This window comes from Microcebus murinus, chromosome 4 (assembly GCF_040939455.1).
Source record: "Microcebus murinus isolate Inina chromosome 4, M.murinus_Inina_mat1.0, whole genome shotgun sequence".
Taxonomy (NCBI): domain Eukaryota; kingdom Metazoa; phylum Chordata; class Mammalia; order Primates; family Cheirogaleidae; genus Microcebus; species Microcebus murinus.
The window spans coordinates 64868398-64886135 of NC_134107.1; the positions used below are offsets into that span (position 1 = coordinate 64868398).

At 39.4% G+C, this 17738-nt stretch overlaps 1 protein-coding gene across 7 annotated transcripts in view; it reads right to left on the reverse strand.

The window, feature by feature from the left end:
- LOC142870624 (teneurin-4-like) overlaps positions 1–17738 on the reverse strand; it is a 2325019-nt gene that overhangs the window by 1005069 nt on the left and 1302212 nt on the right. For all 7 annotated transcript variants that reach the window (XM_076002352.1, XM_076002347.1, XM_076002349.1 and 4 more), the window contains one exon: positions 12464–12541. The gene's annotated coding sequence lies outside the window, so the exon portion shown is untranslated. The remainder of the gene's footprint in view (positions 1–12463; positions 12542–17738) is intronic.

Here is a 17738-nt window from a genome sequence, read left to right on the forward strand (position 1 = left end):
CATTTCTATATACCAATAACAGTCAAGCTGAGAGTCAAATCAAAAACTCAGTACCATTTACAATAGCTACAAAGAAAATGAATTACCTAGGAATATACTTACCCAAGGAGGTGAAAGATCTCTAAAAGGACAACTGTAAAACACTAAGGAAAGAAATTGTGGATGACACAAACAAATGGAGAAACATATCATGGTCATAGATCACTAAAATCAACATTGTTATTAATAAAATGCCCATACTACCCAAAGTGATTTATAAATTAAGTGCAACTCCATCAAATACCAATGGCATATTTCACAGATCTGGAAAAAAATAATTATATGGCTTGTTTGAAATCAGAAAAGTTCCTTAATAGCCAAAGTAATCCTAATCAAAAAGAATAAAGCTGGAGGCATCACATTACCAGGCTTCAAACCATACTACAAGGCTATAGTAACCAAAACATCATGGTATTGGCACAAAAATAGAGACATAGACCAATGGAACAGAATAGAGAACCCAGATTTTAAACCATATACTTACAGCCAACTGATCTTTGACAAAGCAGACAACAATGCACACCAGTGAAAAGAAGCCCTATTCAATAAATGATGCTGGGAAAATTGGATAGCCACAGGCAGAAGAATGAAACAGGACCCTATCCCTTGCTACCCACAAAAATTAATTTATAATATATAAATATATTTAAATATAAGGCATGAAACCATAATAATTCTAGAAGAAAATGTAGGAAAAACTCTTCTAGACGTTGGTCTAGGCAAATAATTTATGACTAAGATCTCAATGGTAATTACAGCAGAAACAAAAATAAATAAATGGGACTTGATTAAATTAAAAGGCTATTCACAGCTAAGGAAATAATCAACAGAACAAATAGACAACCTACAGAATGGGAGAAAATATTTGCAATCTATACTTCCAATAAAGGGCTAATTACTAGACTTTACAAAGGACTCAAACAAATCAGCAGGAAAAACATTAACAACTCTGTTAAAAAGTGGACAAAAGACATGAACAGAAATTTTTCAAAAGAACATAGACAAATGGCCAATAAACATGAAAAATATGCACTGCTCATCAGAGTAATGCAAATTAAAACCACAATTAGATATCACCTTACTCCTGTTAGAATGGCTTTTATTAAAAAATCAAAAAACAATACATACTGGATGTAGAGTGAAAGGCAGGTCTATACACTATTGGTGGGACTACAAATTAGTACAACCCCTGTGGAAAATGGTATGAATACTTTTCAAAGAACTGAAAATAGACTTACCATTTGATCCACCAATCCCTATGTACCCAAAGGAAAAGAAGTCATTTTATCAAAAGACACTTGTACTCAATGTTTATTGTAGCACAGTTCACAATCACAAAAATGTGGAATCAACCCAAGTGTCCATCAATTCATGAGAGGATTAATAAAATGTGGTATTTTTATACCTTGGAGTACTACCCAGCCATTAAAAATGATGAATTAATGCCTTTTGCAACAATTTGAAAGGAAATGGAGTTCATTATCCTAAGTGAAGTACCACAGAATGGAAAAACAAACACCACATGTACTCTCTAATAATTTGGAACTAACGGATGGGCACACAAGTACACAGAAGAAAGTAAAATTCATTGGAAATCAAGTGAGGATGGTAAGGGAAGGAATGGTAGGGCAAACTCCCACTTAACAGGTACAATGAACACTATTTGGGTGATGGGCACACTTACAGTCCTGACTCAATCCATATATCAAATACATCTGAACACTCTTAATATTTTGAAAGAAAAAAAAAGAAAAGAAAACACAGAGACCCTGAAGAAAACAGCAGCAAGTGGGGTAGAGACTGAGAAGAAGGTAGAATTTGGGAGTGCAATCAGAGTAATCTTTTTTAAGAAGCTTCTATTTGAATAAAAACTTGATGAATAAACCATAGGATGATATGTTAGAAGAACATTTCTGGCAAAGGACACAGCATGTGGCAAAGGGTCTGGGGTAGGAGTTAGTTTGGCTTTCTCTAAGATATGTAAAAAAGTAGAATAATTAGGTGAAGGAGGTAGAAGATGAAGCTGGACAAGTGTCTCGGTGCCAGATTGTGTGGAGGCCTTGCAGGTCATCGTAAGAAGTAGAGATAACCTTCTAGGAGCACTGGGGAGCAATGGGGAAGCATTTGAGCCACTATCTGGAACTAATTTTCTGAGTGATGGACGCACTGCAAGGAACAACGGTGGGAACAGAGACATACCAATTTTAGAAACATGATCATGGTTTAAACAAAGAGTCCTGGAAGTAGTGAGACTTGATCAGATTTGGAAAATACTTTGAAAGTATTAGCTGACAGAATTTGATGATGGAAAAGAAGAGGGTGTAAGGGTTATTTAAGTTTTAAATGAAAAGAGATAGACATTTAAAAATCTGTTCTAATAATAGCCAACATTTACTGAGCACTGCATGTCAGGCCCTGTGTCAAATCCTTTATACTCACCATGTCAGTTAATACCTATCTGTCACCCATTATGTTTCAGTATTGTGTGTTTGTTTGTTTTTTAACTCTTAGTCTCCATTTATATAAATCTTGATGCCATTGGCTTTGTCCCCCATTTCCTGTTCTGGGCTCAGCACTTAAAACTAACAGAAAATCAAACTTTTATAAAATTAAATCCCATGAGTTTCCCGGGAGAGGGCTTCCTTAAGCTCACCCACAGGTTCTTGGCTCTTGCATCCTTTAGATAATCACTCTGCCCTTCCAAGCTTTAGCCTGCCTGACTGTGCCAACCCAGACCCGTGAGACAGATCAACACCTCTATTCCTGGCATTCCTGTTTTTCAGCATGGTATATTTAATTATTTTGTGTACATTTGTTATGCATGAAGGAACAGGCAAAATGATTTGCACTGCCCAGAAAAACTTAAAGACAAAAGTTCTTTAATTATGTCTCAAGTGGATGCTATGAAAATAATACAAGCTTCATTAAATCCAGCTCTTGGAGAAAGAATCAGATGAACTCACTGTATGGTTTTTCTATACCTGGGTGTCCATACAATTAGCCGCCTTCCTTGTCATGTTTATTGATTCAGGCAAGGGTAAGTATCAGAATCCACATTCGCTTTGGCCATGAAATGATGGTCATTGTTATTCTACAGGATGGCAGGCACTGAATACTCAGTAACAAAACAGTCATCCTCAGAATCAGTGAGATCAATCTCTGCCTAGGAATGCTGCAGCTCTCACTCCTGAAAGTCAAAGCTTTCCTTTGATGTTTTGGAAATTTTCATATGAATAATAAAATCAATAAGTAATGCTCTCACCTGGGTTTTAGGTAATACTTCATAATGAATAAGAACAGATATAAACTGAAGGAAGAATTGAGGGTCACTGATGGTGCATGGGACTTGCTCCTGTCTTTCCTTCTACAGCCTACCTGGTATATTGATCGGACGGCATATCCCCGGAGACTAGAGCTAAAAGTCTGGCAGCAGCATCCATTAGGATACTGGACACCATCATATGCTGTGTGTCAACCCACAGGTGGGACATAATACTTGGGAGTCAAGTTCTGAAGTCAAGGAAGAGAAATACATATATGATATTTCGTAGCAGTGTTTATTTTAAAGTAACACTCCATTATCTAGGCAGAGCTTGGTTTTGTTGCTAACACTATAACTGTGTAAGTTATTTTACCAGTTGAGACCTCAGTTTCACCATTTCCAAAATCAGTACACTAAACCAGATGATCTCTCATGTCCTTTCAAGCTGAGATTTCCTGGGAATCTAGTTGTTCTTAAAAAACATTGTTTCAAAGACAGCATGGGAAAAGATAAACAGACGAACATTTGGGCCCAAATCAAATCTTCTATAATGAAGTCCCCAGTTTTGAAAAAAAAAGAGGCAATTAAAAGAGCAAATAAAAACCCTCATAAATTCAGTGATGCAAAGACATATGCATTCACAGCCAGAAAGGGTAAAAAGACCTCCTACTTTAACTTCTAATCTTCCCAATCTAATAAAAGATAATCAAGTTTCGAAAGTTACAGAAGAAATAGAAAATCAGAACAGACCAATCACTGAGGAAGAATCATAGAAAGCTCTCAAAGAACTATCTGCCCAAAAGACATTAGATCCTGAGAGATTTAACAGTGATTTGATTCATGCATTCAAGAAATACATAAATATATTCATTATAATATGTTCTGGAGAGTAGAAGATGAGAAAACTATCCAATTTGTTCCACAAGGAAGATTTGATCCAGATCCCCAAAGGTGATAAAATATTATGCAAGAAGAAAGAAAACAAACAATCTAAACTATGAATATATATTCAAAACCTTAAATTAACTACTTCAGAATAGCCTTAACAATCTAATATTACTGATTCAATAATCCAATAGGAATATGCCCAGTTTCAATATAAGGAAATTGAATAATGCAATACAAGTTTATCAGCAGGCTAGTAATAAAAAAGCAGATGATTATTTCAATACTCCCTAAATGCATCTGATAAAATTTAATAACATTTTCATTTTTCAAGTTGGAATAAAATAATTCTTCCTTAATATGATGAATATTCCTATTTTAAACTCCCAAGCAAATGACTTTTTATTAGGGGGCACCAGATGCAGATCTGTAAATTAGGGATAAAAAAACCTCTCTGCCCACTACTGTTTAACATCATTTAAGTAGGTCTACCTAGTGTAATAAGGCATATGAAGAAATAAAATTAATATATATTAAAAATAGATAGTAAGTTGTTATTATCATAAGCCCATAGATGCCTATAATTCTGAAATCCAAAATAGTCTGAAAGATGAATGTTTTACCTCACTCATTTAATGAAAAATCTGATCTGAATTGATGTAAAGCAACTTAGTGTGAATGTTTATATTGTGGCAAAGATTTTAATATGGTTGATTATGAGCTTTTCCACAGACCCAGCTGAGGTTGTTATGTAATATGTGGACTACGTGCCATATTACCATTCATACTCTGAATTACAAGAAATATCTAGCCTCAAGGATTTTAGATAAATTGTTGTGAATCTCTATTATGTGCAGATGGCATGATTATTCATTCAGGGCATTTTATAAATCAGATAATATTTGTAAGAATTAATAAAAGTATTTAACATAACTGGCTATAGTCTGAAAAGCAAATGTTGAAATTATCTGTTTATATGTCTGTCTACCCCCTACATTGGTAAGGTGCTTAAGAACATGGGTTACATTTTGCTTATTTCTCTCTCATTTGTGCCTGGCATATTGCTTGGCATAGAAAAAGTACTGTCTGCTCAAAGGACATTAGAGCCTGAACAATCCTAAAATAACAGAAACATTACTTTAAAATATAAGAGGTGAGAGTACAAATGAGAAAAGCATTAAATTTTCCAATGCTTTTTTTAATGTGTATATTTTACCATTCAAATCAATATTTTAACAGGAATTAAATTTTTTTTTTGCTTTGTTTTAGTTTCAAAACTCAAGAAGAGATTGATAAAAAATGTATTTGGAAAAACAAAACAAGTAGAAATAACAAAGACTGTTCTTTAAAAGGCAAGCAACTAAAAGAGAAACCAGGTTCATGCTGTGTTCTTCCACCTACTCTCACAGTGATTTTTGGCAAGTTATTTAACTCTTCTAAGTACCAACTTCCTCGTGTATAAAATGATAATAATTATAGTTAGTGAGGCTGAAAAGCTTTTGATATACTTCGTGGCCACATTTTCCCTCCTGCGAATTGCTTGTTTAATGTCCCCTTTGGGCTGCTTTCTTCATCAAGGTGTTGATTTCTCCTTTGTAAATTGATTGGTTTATTTTAAATGTCACAGGTGTCATACTTGGTGAGTCACTGGTCTTTGGATCTTGTTGCAAATTTTAGGTCTATTTTGGGTTGCTCCTTTCTATTGCATTGATATTTACAGCATTTTCTTCTCCAGTACCAAGATATTTTTATATGGTAACTTTATAATATATTTCAATGTAAGGTAAATGTTTAACATAGTATCATTGATATGAGCGTAGTTAAAAGGAAAAGAAAAAGAGGCAAGAGAATCAAATGTTCCTTTTATCCTTACAGTAACCCCCTGAAGTAGACATCGTTATTTCCATTTTATACATAAGAAATCTGAGGGCACAGAGAGGCTAAGTACCCAGAGGCTTGTTCATGAATGGCAAGGCCAGGATTCATGCACAGAGCCCGTTTCCTTGCCAGGGCAGTATAAAAGTGTTTTCCATCAGTTACTAATCTGAATTGCTTTGACAAAATAGTGTCAGCAAAACACTATGTGGAGGGACCCTACGTATAGGGAGCAGTTGATACTTTTTCAACCATGAACTCAGGAACAGAGACCGAGATTGCAAATTTGGGAAAGCAGCTACGGGAATGACCCCAAAGGAAGCAGGGGCTACGGACACCAGCGCTGGGCTCAGAAGTAGGACTCATGCAGGAGATGAGGTAACATCTCTCCCCTGCTCCTTCTCTGAATGTAAGTTCTCTTAACCGGGTAGAACTCAAGTTAAATTTTTCCTGCCCCAAATGTCAAACAGGATTTCAAAAATGCAATGCTGGCCTTACCTATTCAAGACGTTTCTCTATATGGGAGTAAGGCCTGGAGGAGAGATGGGGCCGTATCTGCGAAGAACTTGAGGGGTTAAAGTGGGCTCAGCAGTGATACCCATGATGAGCATTTCCAAAAATCAAAAAGCATCATTTTTCTTTACAGTGATAGGTTAACCCACAAAAGACTGGGATCTCTTCTCATCCAAGACGCCCTGCAACCCACAATGTACAGTCTGCATGCAAATTTACTGTAGTTAACACCCAGACCCTCTGTTCAGATGAAGGCCCCCCCTGGTTTATTCCACAGATGTTTTGGTTAAAGTCCCTTATGTTCACAGGTCCTTTTCAGAGCAGGCTCTAACCATCCCTGTCCTGTTTCCTCCAACCAATCTTCAGTTCCATTTAACTAGAAGTTACTGAGTGACTGTTGTGCCCTGTGCTAAGTCCCAGGAAGACAGAGACAATGAAACAAAGACCCAGCTCTCAAGGGCCTCACAGGTTACAGGGAGAAAGATACATAGCATTGGATCATTCCAATCCTCAGAAATATGGCCAGTGATTTAAATAGATATAACTCATGAATGTTTAAGTTTCACAACGGAGCTAATGTTAAAAAGGAATTTGATGGGTGAATAGCAGTTTGTTAGGCAGCCAAGGCAGTAGAGAGCAAAGAGCATTCCAGGCAGAGGAACCAGCATATGCAAAAAGATGGCATATGCAGAAAAATAAACGTAAGGCACAAGGAAAGAATGTGAGAAGCTAGAGGCAGGATAATGACGAACATGGTAGTCATGCTGAGGTATTTGGACTTTTGTGCAATGGCAATCGGGAGCCATTGAGGGTTTGCACATGGGGATGTTTTCCCAGGTCCTCCTGTTCCAAGATCATCTCAAGACTGGTGGTCACCCACCATCACATCCCACAAATGGGATGGAATTTCCTTTGCTACAGGAATTTGTCCACCCTTTGCCTAGATCATCTTGATATAACCTTGGACACTGTTCCTTTAACTTTCCAGCTTCCCTTGCAAGGCCAGTTCTTCCTGCCTGCTGCACGGTATCACCCATCCCAGGTGGGTGGTACTTACAACTAAAGTGTGGTCCATGGGTCAGCAACATCCACACTGCCTTAGAGCTAGTTAAAAATTCAGAATCTCAGGCCTTGTTCAAAGCCTACTAAATAAGAATCTAATTTTTTTTTCGGCATATTATGGGGATACAGATTTTAAGGTTTTAATAAATGCCCCTTTCCCCCCCTCCCCCTACAAGTCTGAGTTGAGTGAGATGTGTACCACCTGGGGGATGGTCATGCTAGAATCTAAATCTTAACAAGATCCACAGGGAGTTGTGTACACACCAGAGTGTACTTTCATGCACTATGGTAGGTTTCATTACAGGCCTGTTTGCACTATGACAAAACTTCTGTCTCTCATGCACCTGGCCTTTACAGAGGAGAGGGCAGGGCATGGAAGGAAAGTGATATCCTGTAACGTCATGTCTTACATTTACATCTGAAGCTGTGCTAGAAACATGCCATGTTGTTTCCTTTCATCTTATAACAATCTCACAAAACGAGTAGTAGTATGCTCATCTCATAAAGAAACTGAAATTTAGAGTCAAGAGTCACCTCACCAGGAATATTTAAACTCATTATGTGCCATGTTCTCCCGAGTTCCTCATGAACCCCAAGAAGAATGAACCCACCATCTCTACCTACCTAAGAAACAAAGTCCCAACCCAGAAGGAAAAGAGAGTCGCCAATCCTTCAATAACTGACTCTCCATACCTACCAGCCTTGAATGGCCACCTCTCCACCTTGGCCAGCTTGGTGTCCAGCTTACACGCAAATGCTGTCTTACAGAATTAGCATCCGCACCCCCATCCTTCCTCACTTCCCAGCTAGCCTTTTCCTCCCACATACACACTGCAGGTAGACTTAATATACCATGTCTCACACCTGACTTCCAGATTCTCCGTCAGCACTGTCCTATCTCAGAGAGAGAAATCAAACGGCGGACAGGCAGCCTGCTTTCAGAGAGGGAAGGGAAAGCAGGTGGATTCGACATAACTGCCTACCAAAGTGTATTTATGAACATCATTGGAACAAATGTCTCCTGTAACTGCAGCCATCACCTCCTAATGTCACATCACAGAGACTCTGGAAAACAAATAGGGCTTATAACCTGATTTCCTATCAGCTGGTAGTGGCACCGCCACCTCCACAGCAAGGCAGCGTATGGCTCACACGTTCTTCCTGTAATAACTTCTAAAGCACTTTGGGACAAAAAAGGAAAGAAAAGAAATACAACAATATTAAAAAATATCAATTCCATCCGTAGCTTGTTTCTTAGTGCAGCAGGCAATGGATCACCATAGATGGCCTGAGAGGTGTGGAAATGAATTACCAGCTACTCAAACTCCTTTGAAATTGGTCTGGCAGGGGGAGAAATGCAACCATTTTTATTTGGAAGATTCAAAGCTATTCTTTACTTACAGCCTTGAGTTTTTGTGTTTCTTGGCTATCCTCTTCCCTCCACTCTCCCTGTGCTCCCAAGCCAGATGTTTTGTGTCTCTGTCCCTTTCTCTCCACTTTGGCCACCATCGCCCTGCCCCCTCCCCAATGCTCCCCTCATTTTGAATGTTGCAGAAAATTTCTGCAGGTCTTCCTGACTCCATGCTCTTTCTCTCCAACCACTCTCTGCTCTGGATTATTTTGTGTGCATCTGTTTTCTTATCCACACTGTGATCTCTTTGGAAGCAGGGACTGTTATGTCTCTTTTACTGTTCTGCCTCCAGAAGCAAGCATAGTACACAGCACAGTGCTATGGAATAAAATTAAGACTCCTGAAATCCGGAAAGCCTGGAATATTTAGATGGAGGACCAAACACGGGAAAACTAGATACCTCCTAGCATGAACTCTTTGCAACAAAGTAAAACAAACATACAAACTGAAAGTTTCTCCTGGGCAAGAGATGGTAAATGGAACTGAATTGTTCAACATTCTTATTTTAAATTGGAGATGTGTAAAATGTCATTGGCATTCTCTTTATTAGGTGTACCATTTTTATTGATCTATTTTATCGAATATGAAAATGCATTTAAGGTGTTTCTGAGGGTCATTGCGACCTCAGTCCTCTAAACGCTGCTTTTTATTATACTGACTTAACCTTCTTCAAACAAGAAGACAAGAATGGCCACAGGTATTTCCTGAAACCTAACCCTACAATGGGAATAGGCTGCTGCCCTTACACGTATTTTGATCAAGAAATATGCCCCGAAGTGTTTCAAATGCTATGGCGGTCCCCAGCTCCGCTCGAGGGAAGCTAGACTGCATCCCTGCTACGCCCTGTCAAGCTGCATCCATCGAATTAGGTTAGGAGTTAAGATGTTACACAATGTGGCCAGTGGGATCAGAAGCAATAACACGACCTGTCAGCCAGTGCTTTCCTGACAATTCTGGGGTAAAGAGATTGCCTGCTATGGGGAGAGGGAGAGGGTACGGCTGGTGTGGAAGAGTGGGGGAAAGGACTATTTAATTCCTGTTTACAAAAGTGGTGCTTGGTGGGGAGAAAGTGGTAAATTGGTTTTATTTCTCTAGTCTTAGAGTTTTGCTTGCAAGCTGCAATACCGAAAGCCTTTTCCTATAGGGCAAGAGTTGAAAAACGTTGCATGCAGCATTTCAGGAGCTTGACGTTCCCTTGGGAGCAGGGCCAGGGAGAAAGGTCTGTCAGGCCTCCCGCCTCATCAGGGTGAGGGACAGTCACCTCAGCCGGCCCTGTGCACAGACACGGCCAGGAAATGCAACTGGAGGTTGAGTTCAAATCCCAGCTCTACAGGTTTCTAGTGGCAAAAACTTAAGAGAGTTACTTGAACTTTCTCATCTGTAGGAAGGAGATGATATCAGTATCAAACTTTATCTATCTATCTATCTATCTATCTATCTATCTATCTATCTATTTATTTATTTATGAGACAGAGTCTTGCTCTATTACCCAGGCTGGAGTGCTGTGCCCAATCATAGCTCATTGCAACCTTGAATCCCTGAGCTTAAGTGGTCCTCCTGCCTCAGCCTCCTGAGTAGCTGGGACTACAGGCACATGCCACCATGCCCAGCTAATTTTTTTTTTTTTTTGTAGAGATAAGGTCTCCCTATGTTGTTCAGCCTGGTCACAAACTCCTAGCCTCAAACAATCTTCCTGCCTTGATTAGAGGCATGTACTAGGATTAGTACTAAGATTAGAGGCATGAGCCACCATATCCAGCCCCAAACCCATTTAAATGAGTTAATATGTATAAACAATGAATACTGCCTGTCATATGTCAAATGTTCCATAAATTTTAGACATTTTATCAGTCAGCCTCATCTTTCTACTTTCTTAAGGGAAGCTTGCTTACTGGAGTTTATATTTGGCATGTATGTTGTTTGACACCTGTGTAACTCTCAAGGACTTTGGCTTGGAACTCCATAGTTTGGCTACCCAGATAAAATTTCTCTCTCTCTAGCCAGCATCTAAAAATCTGATTTATAGCTTTGCCTTCTAGGCCAACTGGATCCCTGAACTCAGACCTGGATCTCGCCCTCCCGATCTCTATGGTGGCAAACTCTTATCCAAGTCCTTTAATTTGGAGGCGTCTCAACATGATTCCCATCTTGGATCTTTCCTTTCATTAACTAGCTCTTCTGATTCAAGAGATCAGCTCTAAGTTCCTTCTCCTGACCTCATTCTTAAAGCACACACTAAGGTGCTCAATAAATATTTCTGAACAACTTTTTGGTTCTTTTTCTAGACCTAGCCAATTTGTCATGAAGTGTTTTTGACCTTTTGGATTTTTAAGAGCGGCATCAGGTCATCTATTTGTCCTCTTGCTGAGGAAAGTTTCCCCAGGAGGGAGAACAGCTTCCTGGGCAACCAGAAGAATTCATCAAATTTGCATTGACTTGACTTCACCATCAGCAAGGGCCGTCTATACCTTATCATATCACAAGCCTCAACTCTGCCTGGTAGACCTGGGCAATATAGCTTCTCACATCTGAGAACTCTTAATGAAGTGCTGTAGAAAGAGCTTCTGGGTAATACAGTCAACAATAACAAATATTATATCCACGTGTTGGAATCATATATGGAAACTATGACCCTGAACAGTGGTTCTGCACGTCAACCAGGTGGCAGAACACCTGGAAGTCACAGAACACCATGATCGTTGGAACACCATGATTATTCACAGTCTCACTAAAATAAGATACAGTTAATCCCAATATTTGAACTAGGTATGATTTTTTTTTATGAACAGAAAATATGACCAGGTTGCTGTGTATAAATGTAACAGAAAACCAGAGCAAAATATTCAAATCAATAAAAAAAAATACATCATGACCTAAGCATGGTTGGCTGTTTCTGAGACTTTCCATTAACATCCTTTGCTACTTTTTCATTAACTTGGTCATTGGCAGGTGCACATGGAAAGCCAACTAACAGCTAGTCCCAAAGGTGCAAGAAAAAACTGGGGGAAGAAATTTGTAAAATGAGAAAATGTTGTCACTAACATATTTTATTCTGTCAAAGTCCTGACATTATTTGATTCTTACAGAGGAATGTTTCAGAAAAAGTGGAGAAATAGCAGTACTTGCTGCCTCAGATTAAGAAAGTCCTGCCTTTGATTAAGAAGAAAACTAATCCGCTCACACCAAAGAGATTGGTGTCACCTCTACCAACTTTGACGCAGCCTATCATCAGAGATGTGTGGAGGGGGCCACTTTCTAATACACAGGGTTTTGCTCTAGACAAAAGACAAAATGACAATAATCCCTCAGTTATTGCTCTTCCCTTCCCACTTCTTCCATTTATACGTTTCTGCAAACCACCATACTTGAGCATAGAAAAAAAAGGTTAAGAAATTTAAATGATTATATATATTTACCTTAATTAGACAGGCCCATCAATATCCAAGAAGAACAATGTTACTCAGGCTGTCTCATGAGCAGCAATACTGTTCATTCTGAAAATGAGAAGACACAGAGAGACAAATAAGCTCCACAATCACCTGCTTTTAAATCTGGTGATTCGTAGTTTATAAAGTGGTTGGGAAAATGAATGGCAGTTCTTCCCAATAGTTTGCCTAAAAACCAAGAAAACCAGTAATGGACAGTTTTCTCTGACCTTTTTTTCTAAATATTTCTGGGAACATAGGCTGATTCTTTTAGAAATGGATTTGCTATCTCATGTATTCTTGCTTTGCAGGGACTGTGTCATGGAAGAGAGAGGAAGGAGACTTCCATGTCAGATATGCCTTGGCCAAATTATTTAATTGCTCAGAGTTCCATTTTCTTCATCTGTAAAACGGGGGAAATGATACCACCCCACAGGCCTGTGGCAAGGATTGAGCAGGAAAAGCTCGCCCTGCATGGGACAGGCACCGCATGCACATTTATGTTGGTTTCTACCACAGACTCCGTACCCTCAGCCCTTTGCTTCCCTCGTAATTACTTCCAACACTTTATCACAGCATGAGCGCCATGGTGTTTAGCTGAGAAAACATAAAATATCGGAATGACTTCAAAACAATTACTTTAAAAGTGCAAAGAAAGAGAGATGATAGTCAACTTCCCATCTGATAAGCACAGATAAATGCATTGGATGCTTCCTATGCACCAGGCTCACATTCTAATAATTTTCTAGGTACTAATAATTCTACACCAACATTTAGCCCTCATGTCCTCCATGCAGAGAAGGCGACATGAGGAAACTGAGGGGTGGAGATTGCAAGCCACTGGGTGGGGGAGCTGGGATTTGAGCCTCCCTCCCTGTCCTACTGTCCTTATCAGCCATCCTGCTGGCTTCACTGTGCTCTGCGCTAAGGACCATCTCATGCTCCAAGTGACACCACGCACTCCATTCGATTTTTCTGTTCCCCTTTCTCTCCTCCATCCTTCTTTCCCCTTCCCTTCTTTTCTCCAACCCTTATTTTTAATTTGAATTCATTTTTTTTTCTTATTTTGTTCTTCAGTTTTGCTTTGATAGTGTAGAACAGAATACAGGTCACTACAGGATAGCTGGGTTCTCTTCTTGGGCTCAGTCTTTTTCCAGCTGTGTCATTTCAGATGAGTCACTTAATCTCTTTGAATCTTGGGATTTTTTCTATGTAAAATGAATGCATGACATAGGATGACACCGAAAGGCCCTTTCCAGTTTATTGGTTCTATGACTGGCTACTTTGGAAGCAGTTTTAGATCATGTCAGTGTCGAGATCTTCATAGATACGTGACAGTTGTGGACTCTGACAGCAATTTTGGTTGCTTTAGCTAAGGCTAAAATGTCACATTTCTGTGAGGAGATATTTATATTTACATAAATCCTTTAAAGAGCTTATAAAGGAAGAAACTGAAGTTCAAAGATGTTGGATGACATACCTAAGGTCACTCAGAAGTAGCAGGGCCAAACTCTGAATCCAAGTTTGTCTCTAAAGCTTATACTCTTTGTACTATCCCAAGCCTACCAGAAAGTATTCTACAGAAAGTTAATTGACCCGAATTACTCTTATTTCTGATTGTTGGCTCAAAATTTAGGGTGATAATAATAATTTGCATATATTGTGAGCTCATTATGTGCCAGCCAGTAATGTCAGAACTTTCCATATATTATCTCACTGAGTCTTTCTATCAAAGCAAATGCCAGCTACCATAACCACCCTCTTTTGATAGATGAGGAAGTTGAGGCACTAGAACCACATCACTTGCCCAAGTCATACAGCTCGTAAGTACGGGGTCCAGGATTTGAGCTACGAACAACTAAAATTTGGCTGAGGTTACAGTATATTATGCTCACTGGCATATGGCAGTTAGGATACAATTTAAAGTTAATAAGCTACAGTTGTTATTCTGGAAGAGAAATTTGGAGGTCAGTATATATATAAGGGTGAACCGCAAAACAGTCTTGTCATTTAGTCATTCACAGACTCCAGTAGAGGAGAAGAGAAGGATTTCTTTAGAGAGATTTTCCAGGGACTATTGAGAACCTGCCTCCTGAACTGTTTCCCCAGTGAAATTGCCAGCTATTGTCATTCTGTCTGACAATGAGAAAAGAAATGACAAAGTGCATTTTAAGAGACACTGTCTGCAGTGAGGTAGGAAGCGTCCTTCACACTTAGGGAGCCAGGCCTGCGTGCTGTCCTACCCTTGGGCGGAGGGAAACTAAGCTCCAAGGAGGAAAGCAGGTAAAGCATACAGCAAATATAGAAAAGCAGCCCTGTTTGTTTAGTTGGGTACAGATCCGTCAGGGAAAATGACTGGCAGTGCACTCCAAACGCGGCCACATGATTAGGATGGAGGAGGCAGTCAAGTCTATTTGGCTCCTGCAGGGGATTTGTTTGTATATTCTAATTGCATCATCGTTTAGTTTTATTTCATCTGGAACCTGGCTGCCAAATGAGCGTATTGATTACCTGTCACAGATGCATATTTCTCAATTAAAAGCCATCAAGGCTTGTAAAATCTCAACCATGTCAGGACCAACGAGTGGATGTCAGTGCTGCTGTGAGTAGTCACATTAGGCACTTCTATTGAACAGCAACTACGAGCCTGACACCTTACATATGCTGGCTTGTTTAAATGTCACAGCCCCCTTCAAAGTAGATACCATTATTTTCCAACTTTTTAAATGAGAAAACAGAGGCTCAGAAAGAGTAAAATATTTCCTCAAAGCCACACAATTGGAAGGTGGCAGAGTAGGGATTTGAACCCGTGTGTAACGTCTCATTCCACGGGGTTTTGTGCTACACACAGGCAACCTAGAGTGTGGGTTAAGGGCGTGGGCTGTCACGCCATACTGCTCAGCTTGAAGATCCAGCTCTGTCACTTACTAGCTTTGTGATCTCGGGCAAGCCTCTGAACATCTCTGTGTCTCAGTTTCCTCATCCATAGAACTAGGGAAATAAGAGTTCATAGTGTTGCTAGGATTAAATGAGCTACTATATGCATGGTGTTTAGACTAGTGCTGGAAATAGAGTAACCATTACTCTCACATCCTCTGGATACTGTTGAAAAGAAACTATAAGTCTTTGACCTTCAAAAACTTGCTGTAGGTGCTTTGTGCCCAAAGACTTTACAATGATTCAATTTTCCTCACCGCATCCCAGTACTTCAGGTCAGGCCCCTGTCTCTCGCTCCTCACTGAGATGTGTGGAGCCACAGTGCTGAAATATTTTCAGTGCACTCAATTCATGAGTCCCCTGCTCACATCTAAATAAACACATAATCTATGTATTTTTTGTTTATCCACATGCTTTAGATATCTTAGGTCTACTCCTCACAACAACCCCACAATCAGGTGCACTTATCTCCATTTCACAAATAAAGATAATGCAGGCCCTAAAATTGAGATGATTTGCCCAAGTCCATATAGCAGGTAAGTAGCAAGGCTGGGATTTGAACCCAGATTGGAATGTTTACCAAATGCATGTGCCTGCATCTAGATATTGACACTTTCTCCTTGCCTCTCTGGTGAATTCTGATTCATCTGTTGAGATTCATATCTGTCACCTTCCTTGACTTTTATCTATTAAACACATATTTCAGGCAGCTCTTTCTATATTCAAAACACTCGAGGTGTTGTGTGAATAGGGCTGAACACAATGAGGCATGTTCTCTGCTTGCGTGAAGCTTACTGTTTAAAGAGGGCAGTGTACATACTTCATGTGTCCTAAGAAGGAATAATGAGAGTGCCAGGTTGGGGAAAATTGAGGGCAACAGTCCAGGTGCAGGGGCTCTCTGAGGAGATGACATTTGAGTTGAGCCAAAGGATGAGTAGGAGGCAACATGTGTAGCATGGAAGAGGGGGTTCTGGCAGCCAGAGGAGCACGTGACAGAGCCTGGGACAAAACAGGAGCATGGGGACCAGAAGCTGGGGAGAAAGAGGAGCTGGAGTGAGGGTGGGCTCAGAAGAGGTTGGAGGAGTGGGCTGGAATGAGATCACTCAAGGTCTAGTGGGCCCCAGGGAGGCCTTTGGGTTCTGAGTCTCACTCACAAGGCCTCCTGTAGTCCTTGTTGGTAGATAGTCATTGTCACATTGCATTGCCATCCTATGCTTATTTGTCTGTTTCCCCCTCCAGACCATGAGCATCTTAGGTGCCTAGGACAGTGTTCGGACAAAGTGAGCATTCAGCAAATTAAACAAATGAATGGATGAATTGCATATGATAACACTGGGATTCTGTAAGATTCTTATTGAAAGACAAACATAGTAAGTCCAGAGTAAAGAAAGAAACCAGTGTTTTTGTTCCAGGTTAAGCAAAAACTCCTGGCTCAGAAGAAATGATACATTTACATTGATGCAAAAGTTGATAGGCACTATATGTCATTAAGAGTAGCCATCATTAGCAGTTGTCACTAGGCTCCCTGCCTTATATGCAATGAGTAGTCACATGAAGTAGTTACTGCTAATTTCCATTTAGCGGGAAAAAAAATTGGGGCAGAGTTCAAATAAATTACATACAGTGGCAAAGAAAATACTTGCAGCACTAGGAATTGAATCCAGGTATTTTATTCACAATCTATCTACTAAGCACCTTTATGATGTGTCTCTCAAAATAGCTATCCTTGGATGTTTTTAAAGTTTAAAACTTTAAAACACAATATATAAAATTAATAGTTTTGAAGCAAAATGGGTGGTAGTAAACATCAAAAATAGAAACTAACTGAATTTTTAATAATAGTAAATGTTTAATAAAAAGATAAAGTTTGATAGATTCTCAATAATGATTAGAAAACAATAAAGAAAAAAGAAAGTACTCAATAAATTAGGATGACATTTTGCAGATGCATTTGTTTTAACTTATTTTCATTATGTTGCTAGTATATTACACAAAAATTAGGAAAAACAAAGTATTGGGAAGTATGTTTTCCTGGAGTGGCAGACCAACAAGACAGTGAACAAGGTGATATTGTATATATTCTTCACAATTTTTCTATTACTATTCCCAGTTGACTGTGTCTGGAAGGACTTCTTCCTCTCCCTGCTATCTGAATAACTCCTATTCATCCTTCAACACCCAGATAAAAATCTTCTCAGTCTGAAAAGCCCTACCTGGCCTCTGGTCTCCCACTACACTACAACCACTTCCTTTGCATAGGTTATAAAATACTATAGGATACTTTTTCTGATTCCTCCAATATGGAAACCTTGCCCTACAGTTAGTAGGC